Source organism: Nomascus leucogenys, chromosome 6 (genome assembly GCF_006542625.1).
Source record: "Nomascus leucogenys isolate Asia chromosome 6, Asia_NLE_v1, whole genome shotgun sequence".
Taxonomy (NCBI): domain Eukaryota; kingdom Metazoa; phylum Chordata; class Mammalia; order Primates; family Hylobatidae; genus Nomascus; species Nomascus leucogenys.
The window spans coordinates 86,809,475-86,820,825 of record NC_044386.1 but is presented as its reverse complement, the minus strand read 5'-3'; positions in this window follow the sequence as shown (position 1 = coordinate 86,820,825).

The following is an 11,351-nucleotide window of genomic DNA, read 5'->3' as shown; positions in this document are numbered from 1 at the left end:
AGACTTCATCCAAAGGCATCTTGTATCTCAACTACTGTCGGTGTCTGTCTTCACTGGAATGTAGACTTCCTAAGGCCAGGGATTTATGTCTGTTTTATTAATTTTTGTGATCCCAGCACCTAAAACAGTACTTGGCATGTGGAAGGCACTCTACTTGTTGAATAAATGAGGGGTATAGGGGAAAGTAGGTAAAGTGAATACAATTAGTACATTTGAAGGATGTCAGAGAAAGGAAATTACAATATGTAGGGTCAGTGGTTTTAAATTTTTAATTTTGATCGTTGGAGAAATTAAACTACAGAATAGGTAAGAAACGTATCCAAGGTCATATATCAGAATCAAGACTAAAAATCCTGTCCTCCTGGCTTTCAGTGTGCTTTTCGTTAGGAAACAGTTCTACTCCTGAAGCTGTCCTCTTAGGTTTAGCAAGAGTTCTGGACAGAAATAGAGTTAAAATTAAGCATTAATCAGGCTGCACTTTGGCCTACTTCCTTGTGACTGAAAGTCACACAGCACTACGTACTGACCACTTGCATCCCCACTGTTCCCATAGATGGGATTTCTGACTTTAGAATCATAAGGCTTTTCTTTAAGAATTGCTTAAGATGTTTTTCAGATCTCAAATTCCAGTGAAACAGCTATACCAACCAATTTGAAGACCTCCACAGAGGAACGGGATCACCATAAAAATCCACTTTCTTCATCTCTCTGTCTCATGGCTTCGCCCTGCACTCTTTGACCCAATGTTCTCCACGCTTTGGTCTGCCCTAAAACCCTTAAAAACCCAGCCCAGCCCCAAACTCCTAGGTGAGACAAATTTGAGATTTCCCCCCATCTCATTCTTTCTCTGCTACACCCCAGTGTCTTGGCGTATTACCTTGCTGTGCACATCAGGCAATGAAACGATTATGGTTATACTCCCATCTCCTGCTGTGAATGCTGATACTTTGGAATCTGGAGGCAAGGAGACATATTCGTGACTTTTTTTTTCTTTTTCTTTTTTGAGTTAGGGTCTTGCTCTGTCAGTCACGCTGGAGTTCAGTGGCGCAATCTCAGCTCACTGCAGCCTCAACCTCCTAGACTCAGATGATCCTCCCTCCTCAGCCTCCTGAGTAGTTGGGACTACAGGCACATGCCACCACACCCAGCTAAGTTTTTTATTTTTTGTAGAGATGGAATCTCCATATGTTGCCCATGCTAGTCTTGAACTCCTGGGCTCAAGCAATCCTCCTGCCTCCCAAGATGCTGAGATTTTGGGCATGGGCCACCCTGCCCAGCCTATATTTGTGACTTTTAAAACCTGATAATGACATATGCTGATAGTAACAATCCATTTTATGGGCATGTTTCCAGTGTCACAAATCCTCATATATTGGGGAAAATATTGTGGCAGTATTTGAAAACATAGCCAAATAAATTCACCTTGTCACATGGGTCGTAGTTATGATTCCATCTTCATAAAGTGAGCCTTGTTTTATCAACAGATACATTCATGAAAAGCATGTGACATTTTGGTAACATGAACAATATTTTCACATCTAATCCTAAAGACGTTTTGGCTTCATTGCTGGTCTTCAATGACAGTGGCTCTTAAACCTTTAGGTTTAAGTGTCTCTGCCCCCTCCCACACCCCATCTCACTGTCAAGTAGTTAATGATCTATAAACAAATACTGAAATGCCCTAAGGGGGCCCTCCATTTAAAGAGTCCTTGAATCATGTGATAATGGAAATACAGTAGTCCACCAGCTGATTTATGATTTGTCAGTTTAGGTTTTTGAAGTGAAGTTCCACTGGTATTTTCAGATGGTGGAGGTTTTTAATTTACTGCACAATAACGCTAGACTTTCTCTAATTTTTTCTTTCAGGAGAAAACTTTCAAAAACGTTAACCTGCCTTTGCAGCTTCCATTGTGTGAAATACCACTTTGTGTGTGCACATTTCAGTTTCTTAAGCAAAAAGTGGCTACAGAGAGTATTAATCTCCATGTAATGATACCTGCCAGTTTCTGGGTGTTTATGTTATTCTAGGTGCTTTACACCTACTGTCTCATTTAAACAACACTCAAAGCAAAGTTTCATTTTCTTCATTTTCAGGCTGAGGAAATGAAATGTCAGAGGTCAGAGAGGGTAATGTGGTTATTCACAGTCGCAAAGCAGGCAGGTGGTGGAGCTGGGATTTGAACCTGTAAGAGCTGGACTCAAAAACCCATGCTTTGAACACAAAGACTCAGGAAATAGCATTCTAGACCCAAAATACAACCCACTTAACCAGAAATCTGTCTGGCTGAATGCAAATTTGGGGGCATGCACGATGACTCAAAAAGAATGACTTTTTTTTTTTTTTTTTTTTTGAGATAGAGTTTCACTCTTGTCCAGGCTGGAGTGCAATGGCACAATTTTGGCTCACTGTAACCTCCACCTCCCAGGTTCAAGCAGTTCTCCTGTGTCAGCCTCTGGAGTAGATGATTACAGGCATGTGCCACCGCACTCAGCTAATGTATGTATTTTTACGTATTTTTAGTAGAGATGGGGTTTCACCATGTTGTTCAGGCTGGTCTCAAACTCCTGACCTGAGGTGATCTACCTGCCTGGGGCTCCCAAAGTGCTGGGATTACAGGCATGAGCCACTGCGCGCTGTCAAAAGAGTGACTTTCAAAACTAGGTTACTTTTAAAAATTGATGTAAAACAACTATTTCTATGTATATTGAAAAGTACTTTTAGATTATCTTTAAAATGGAAAGCCATGTGCTAATAAGTTTGGACACCCCCAACAAAGGTCCCAAATGTAAGTAAATTATCAAGCTGTAAAACTCGGGTTTGATTTGGGGAACCTGAGGAAAGTGTATATGCAGATTCTTTGGACTGTTTTTACAACTTTTCTATAAGCCTAAAATTTTATTCAAACAAAAATGTTTAGTTTTTAAAAGTTAGGTTTTAATTTAGAGAGCATCTGGCTGCAATTGGGGTGGGTATGAGTAATGCTGCTGCTATGGATAATATGCACATTAGTCCAAGCCAGCATCTCCGTGAACCACAACTTGGGGTTCAGCTTCTTTTTTTATTTCTCATTGTTATTCCTAATAAAGCAAGATGTTAAAGCTAACTACATGCTCTATTAATTATATGAAGGTGAACTTGAGTCACATTTGTTACTGAAGATGATTAATAATTACCAGTTCTGTGCATGTTTCTGGTACATTTCAGTAAATAAACAGGGTACATTGTTGGGTAGTAATTGATTAATTAGCACATTCATCCTACATAGCTCAATGGTCTAAGGATGCTAAGTTTGAGATATTGCTCATAATTATTACAAGAAACAAGTCTGTTTCATTTCTCAGTTTATTCTTCTGTACACTAATTTTTTTTTCCCAAAATCAAATGCTTAATGGTTCAAAACCTTTTAGGTTTTCTTCAGATAAATCAACTCATGAAAAATTGCTAGTCATAATCACAGAATCTTGTTTTTGTGTGAACTAGGGTGAAAACTTTTACAAGGCCAATTTTATCACGGGATCTTGCTGTTAAACTGGATCAAATACTGCAAATATAGGGCACTTCCCTACCATGCAGGAAATGCTCATTGAGCACCTATGCGCAACAGGGGCACTGGAATCTCATTTGCTTCCCAACCACATCAAATAAGCTCAGGATTGCAAGTGTCATCAGGTTGGCACTTTGCAGCACCAAGCAAATATACTGAGTAATCTTCAGAGAAGGATAACAGCATGCATTGGTCGCCATTTTAACTGTGCAGCAAGTTACGAATTTTATTCTAATTTATTGAGCCAGCATGCAGTGGAGAGACGGAGTAGTCGCAAGAGCTATGGACAGGGAGTTAGGAGTCTTGGGTTTTTATCTCTATTCTTTTTTGAAGAAGCCATGTGACTATGGTCACATCACTTCCCCCTTCTCTAAGCATGGATCACTTATCTATAAAATGAAGGCTTCAACCAGGGACAATGAGGTATGGTGAAGAGACAGGTAGACCTACCTTTGAGTCTGGACTCCCCAACACTAGTTATATTATTTCAAGGAAATTATTTAACCTGAGTTTCTGCTCTGTTTACTTGAGTTTATTGTAGGATCAAACAAGATATGAAAATTCTTTATAAAGTACCGTATGAATATGTGTTATTAATATTAACTTTCTTAACGGGTTGATGCTAACATGGTATGTATTTGATGGCTGTATCAAAATGCCCATGTACCAGTCTAACAATAGCGAATTTTTTTTTTTTTTTTTTTTTGAGACGGAGTCTCGCTCTGTCGCCTAGGCTGGAGTGCAGTGGCGCAATCTCGGCTCACTGCAAGCTCCTCCTCCCAAGTTCACGCCATTCTCCTGCCTCAGCCTCTCCGAGTAGCTGGGACTACAGGTGCCCGCCACCACGCCCGGCTAATTTTTTTGTATTTTTAGTAGAGACGGGGTTCCACCGTGGTCTCGATCTCCTGACCTCGTGATCGGCCCACCTCGGCCTCCCAAAGTGCTGAGATTACAAGCGTGAGACAATAGGGAATTTTTAACATCCTTTATGCCATTATTAAAATCTCACTGGGTAAGAATTTCCAATGTATCTTGATAATTTACTGCTAAGTAAAAAACACAGTCTGTACACTATGTCTGGGATGATCCTATTTCTAAGTTTATATATGCAAAGAAAAAAGAATCTGTGTAATAGAAACTCAAAATGATAAAAGAATAAATGCAGTATATATTAAGCAAGCAACTGTTACTACTAAGAGAGAATGTTCTAGGAGATATGTACGTGTATATATGTGTGTTTATATATGTACATTTGTTTATATACATACTTTTTTTTTCTTTTGAGACAGAGTCTCACTGTCTCCCAGGCTGGAGTGCAGTGGCATGATCTTGGCTCACTGCAACCTCTGCCTCCCAGGTTCAAGTGATCCTCCTGCCTCAGCCTCCCTAGTAACTGGGATTACAGGCATGCACCACCACACCCAGCTAATTTTGTATTTTTAGTAGAGATGGGGTTTCACCATGTTGGCCAGGCTGGTCTCGAACTCCTGACCTCAGGTGATCCACCTGCCTCGGCCTCCCAAAGTGCTGGGATTAAAGGCGTGAGCCACTGTACCTGGCCAACATACATATATCTTTAAATTTACAATCCACTGAGTGAGACAGATAATGAAGTAACGTATCTATTGTGTGATATTACAAAATACCACACATTGTTAATTGGCTTTGAAGAAAAATAGAGTAAGAGAATAGAGAGTAGTAGCATTACTACTTTATGAGGGTGGTCAGGGAGGCCCCCGTGGTCTGGTGAGAGTTGGGCAGAGACCAAAATGCAGCAAGTGAGTGAGCCAGGCAAGCTGCGGAGGGAAGAGTGTCCCAGGGAGAGGGAATGGCAAACGCAGAGGACCTAGGCAGGAATCATAGCAGATACACTCCAAAACCTTGACAGTGGTTATCTCCAGGTGGTGGAATAAAAATTGATTTAATTTTTTTTTCTTATGCTTTCCTGTTTTACAAAGTTTTTTTTTTTATGTGTTTTTGAAGAAGCTATGTTATGCTATTTGTTTTCTGGAATGAGGATACGTTTCCATAATTAGAAAAATCAAAAACTCTACAGGCATCCTGAAAGACAAAGTCATCTTAAGAAGAATGTTTATGAGTATATTTGAAAGCTTATGTCATCTATAAGTTTTTGTTTTCATGTGTTAGTGCCAAGATCCCATGAGCCGTAGTGAGAATAAAAGGAGCAGACAGGTTTCTGCCTTGGAGATGAAGTTCAAAGAAGTGTTTACACATAAGTTTTGGTCATAATAACAAGTGTGGTCTTTGTAGAGGGATATAGAATCATCTTGCTTTCAGCTCCTTGTCCAGGCCTTGCTGCATGCATGTCAGAATACTTCCTAAAAAGGCTGTGCCTGCCCGCTGGTTGATGGTGCCCAGGAAACATGGTGGCATTTTAGGATGTCTTTAGAAGATGGGATTAAAGGTGTGAGGTAGAAATAGTTTCACCGTTTTATTATATCTCATGTATGCAGTTCACCAGTGATTATATTGCAAGATGGAATATTACGAAATGCATCTTCCGTCTTTTTTTGGGTACAGGCAAATATTAAAGCTCAGAGACAGCACTGCAGCTACCCAGAGATGCTCTGGTTTGTACAGGGACAAAAATGCCCAATTAAAGTTTCTTATTCTCATTTCTTTTTAAAAATTTTTTTTTTTTTGAGATGGAGTCTTGCTCTGTCACCCAGACTGGAGTGCAGTGGCATAGTCTCAGCTCACTGCAACCTCTGCCTCCTGGGTTCAAGCGATTCTCCTGCCACAGCCTCCCGAGTAGCTGGGGCTACAGGTGACCGCCACCACGCCCAGCTAATTTTTGAATTTTTTGTAGAGATGGGGTTTCACCATGTTGGCCAGGCTGGTCTCGAACTCCTGACTTCATGATCCACCCGCCTTGGCCTCCCAAGGTGCTGGGATTGCAGGCGTGAGCCACTGTGCCCAGCCTCTTATTCTCATTTCTATTTCATCTTTTTCCATCAAGATCTTCTAGTGCAGGAGGTATACATGACATCAGTTCAAATAAAAATGCTTTCAAAATAAGATGTTTCCATCAGTTTTGTTGATTAACAATAACCGAGAGCTCAGTGCCGAGACTGAAACCCAAAAAATGAAGGACATGATCCCAGTCTAAAGGAGGTGTTGCATTTGGCTTCATATGGCTCCTTTCCATAAGAAAAATATGTTGCAATGAACTATTCTAAAATGATGCAATATTTTGCAACCATTTAAAATCATAGGCCTTTTGGATAGTAGATGGGGGTGTTTAAGGGGCAAAGTATTTTCAAAATATTTTCATCCATTGTTTCCAATAAATGGAAGAAAGCTGGAAGAAGAAACCACCTCCTTGCATGATATATAAAATTTTGGCCGGGCACGGTGGCTCCTGCCTGTGATCCCAGCACTTTGGGAGGCCGAGGCGGGTGGATTACCTGAGGTCGGGAGTTTGAGACCAGCCTGGCCAACATGGTGAAACCCCGTCTCTACTAAAAATATAAATATTAGCTGGGTGTGGTGGTGGACACCTGTAATCCCAGCTACTCAGGAAGCTGAGGCAGGAGAATCTCATGAACCCAGGAGGCAGAGGTTGCAGTGAGCTGAGCTCACGCCACTGCACTCCAGCCTGGATGATAGAGTGAGACTCTATCTTAAAAAAATAAGAAATTAAAAAACAACAACAACAGCAATTTCATCTCTTTTATATACATCGATGATGGTGGCATAGAATTGTAGAACATCAGAGCTGGAAGGAAGCTTAAATATCAGTTCCTCTTTCTTATTTTATGTATCAGAAACCTGAGAACTGGAGAAGAGAAATTATTTGTTAAGGAAAGAGCTGAAACTAAAACCCATTAAGACATCTAAATCTAAAATAGATGTCATACATATTCCATACCCATTTAGAATACCTACAGATGCCACATAATCACTACTCTGTCCTTCGAAATATTTGCAGGTGAGTGGAGGCATTTGCCCTTTTATGCATTCTCTGTGGTATGGCACAGAGTTGAATAGGTATGGCAACAAAGACATGGTCTGGATGTGAATTCTAGAGTATTTAGACAAAGGGCATTACGCTTAGAATAAAAACAATAGTTTTCATGCTATTGAAAACATTTTAAAATATGTTTAGTAATAACATTTTATTTTAATGAATATAATTTCACTTATAACATATTCTCCTAATACACGATTTTTAAAAAACAGCTTTTTGAGGTATTATTGACATTCATAAACTGCACATATTGACAAAGATTCTCTCCTTGACTAAACTCCAGCCAGGCTCCTCCCAGCCCTCTTCTTGACCAGGCCTTAACCTTGGCCTATGAAGACTTGAACAAACATTAACATAGTTTCTAATAGCTCAAGGCTGCAACCCTAGGATGACCCTAGCCCCCTCTTAAAATACCTGCCTGAGAAAACTCCAGGCTGCAAAAAGAATAAACTTTCTTATAGCCAATCCTAAATTAGGGCCCCGTCTCCCAGTCTCTGTGGGAGGGTAGGAGCCTAACTTCTGTACCAGTTAGCAAAACCAGATGGGTTTCACATGAACCAACCCTGCTTCCTGGTTTTTATTTCTCACTTCCTTGACTCTACCGAGCAGCCACTGTCCCTTCTTCTATTCCCTCATTCTCCCCTTACAATGCCCAGTCACCTCTCTAGAAGTTGAATTCAGTTTACACTGGACCCTTTTCCCTATTGCAATAGTGTATTACTATTAAAATCTGTCCTTACCACTTTTACTAGTGTCCAGCCTTATTTATCTTTGACAACATTTAACGTGTACAATAAGTTTTGACATCTATATATACCCAATAAATCATTTGTATGTCAGTATAGTGAATATATCCATCACCCAGCATTTTCCTTCTGCCTCTTTGTAATCTTGTTCCTCCTCCTCCTCACCCTATTCCCACCCCGTCTCCCATCCCCTGGTTACTACTTACTATAGTTTTTATGTTCTAGAATGTTAAATAGGTATGTACGTTTTTTTGTCTGAATTTTTTCATTCAACATAGAAATTCTTCTATGCTGTTGATTTATTAATAGTTTATTTTTCATTGCTCAGTGGTGTTCCATTTTATGGATATCCCAGTATTTTTTAATTCATTCATCTGCTGATGGACATTTGGGTTGTTTCCAGCCTTGGGGTATTGTAAACCAAGCTGCTTTGATCATTCCTGTGCAAGTCTTTGTATGGACATATGCTTTCTTTTCTCTTGGGCAAATACCTAGGAGTGGAATGGCTGGATTGTATGGTTGGTGCAGAAACATGATTTTTGAATGGCTGTATAGAAGTCTTTAATGTAGATATTTCATATTTTTAAAACAATACCCTATTATTGAACATTTAGACCTTTAGATTCTTCACTATTGTTGCAAATGATCTAATTTTTTGGCTCAGCAATGTGTTTATATTCAACTTGGAAAAATAAAGCCCAAGAAAATGAAAATCGTGGAAAGGGAATCTGGAAACAAAGAGCATGTTCCTAAATCATTTTGAGTTTTTCAGTGGTCGCAAAGTATTTTGTGTCCTCTCCTGGGAAACAAAGTGGCATGAATCTTTAAATGAATCAAAATTTTAATTTTAATTTGGAGTTTATTTCGCAACCAGTGGAAGGTCTGCTGTTTTGCTGTGGAGTTTATGGGACCATGATTTCATCCTAACATTCCTTATGAGGCGATTGCAGTAAACTGGGTGTGGCCTTTTGTTTCTGGGAGCTATAATTAGCCATCTGGTATACTTTATAACAGTTTGTTAAATAAAAAAATCTTAAAATGTAGCATTTTGCTGACTTCTCTCTCTCCTTTCTGCCTGTGTGTGTGTGTGTGTGTATGTGTGTGCGTGTGTGGTGATGCACATGTATATGGTGACAATTGTAAAAGTGAAACAAAATGTTAATGGCAAAGCTATATTTTTCTGTGCTATGTTTAGGGTCTTCCTATAACAAAAGTTGTTTTCACCAACAGATTTTTAAACAGCAGGGACGTGCTTATTATTTACTGTTTTGGTGTCTTTCCCTCATTTACATAAATACCCCAGAAACCAGCAGTTTAAAACTAATAAAAGCCAAGGCCCTCCATCAACTGCAATAAAGTTTCACAACCATGAGTTAGACTGTTAGAGTGAAAAATAAACCTATATATGTGGTTATGAAGGGTTTTTTTTTGGAAAGTGTATAATCACATTTCAAAGTTAGAACTTCCATTTGAAGTAGCCATGTAATAATAATAAACATTTATATAGAACACTTCATCTTTGAAACACCCTGCCAACATTGGCCAATTCATCTCGACTGCTTCCCTGAGGAGCAGGTACTATGCTCTGCCATTTTTCTACTTAGAAAATTGAGGAAAGTATGACCAGGCCCGAGACAGGGAGGGCTGGCCCTTATTATTCTGTGACTCTTTGGGATGTAATTCGTAACAGCATGCCTCAAGTTTCTGTTCCCCATTGATGAAGTCATTAATAAAACAATGGTATAAATAGTAGCTCTCTCGGCTCCAAGCTCTTAGATGCAGTCCTGAGCTTCCTGTGGCACACCTCTTGGAAGGAATTATATGTGGAGAAGATACAGAACAGCCCATTGAGATGGGTTGATCCAAACTTCTTCCAGCAAGAAAAGTGAAGTCCAATGCTTCCTCCCTCCCCCAGCTGCCACCCTCACATTATCTTGGCAACTTCATTTACGGTTTTCCAGATGGGATTTACCATGATTAGTACATTTAAAGAGTTGCACAAATTTGTTATGCACATTAAAGCCAGAGGAACAGTAAAATAAAACTAATGAACATTTACATTTTTGGAAATATAATTAATGTATGCTTGAGAAATTCTGAAAGATAAACATTTAAATGTTAAAATACTTATTACCTTCCCCACAGGGACAGTGTTGGGAATTAATGAGATAACAAATGTAAAGTGCTTTGAGCTCTTTGGAAGAAAGGTGCCAAATGAATACAAATGATTATTAATTGTTAAAGCTATCAGATGGTTACTAACATATTACTTGTGATAAAATACGTATTTTTATACTTAAAAAATAGGACGCTTACAATTCTTAGGATGACATAGCTGAAATAATTCTCCCCAAACTCCTTCCAGGCTATTCTACATTTTGTTGGAAGCCTTTCCCAATGCTTCTGTGATTTCTTAACCTTATACCCATCTCTCGAAACTTCAGGGCATGACTTCCCAGCTTCCAAATTCTACGCCTTTCCAACGTCATTCTCCACCAGTCTTACAGATCCATAACCACAGGAGAATTCCACTGACACTATTTTTTTCTTCTGACTTTGATCACATAATTGCAATGCCTTACCATGCTGTCAGTTGTACAAGCTCATTTCATTAGCAGGAAGTATGCGTAAGTTAACCTGTTTTTTTCTATGTTTTAAGCAACACACTAGAATTTGTTATTCTAAAAATGTGCAAATCCCTTGGATGATCTGGGACAAGTGAAACTAAACCCTCTACTTTGTACAACATGCTGGAATTTGTGGTAAAAGACAGCAAATCCCAAATTTCTTTTCATTTAGCCTGAGACGTAGGGTGAGACACTCTCACTGTCTCAATTTCCTTATATGTAAAATGAGAACAGTCGTCGTACCTACATGCATGGAGTTTTTGGAAAGATGCAATAAAATAATGTATATGAAGCTTCCAGCACAGTACATCCCCAGCCCCCAGTTTGTTCTATAGGTAACTGTAAGTAGCTTACGGAAAGGTCACTAAGTAGGTAGGCAGCACAGGTGGGCAGTAGCACATTTAATATTATAATCTCATTGGTTTCTTTAAAGTCAATATAA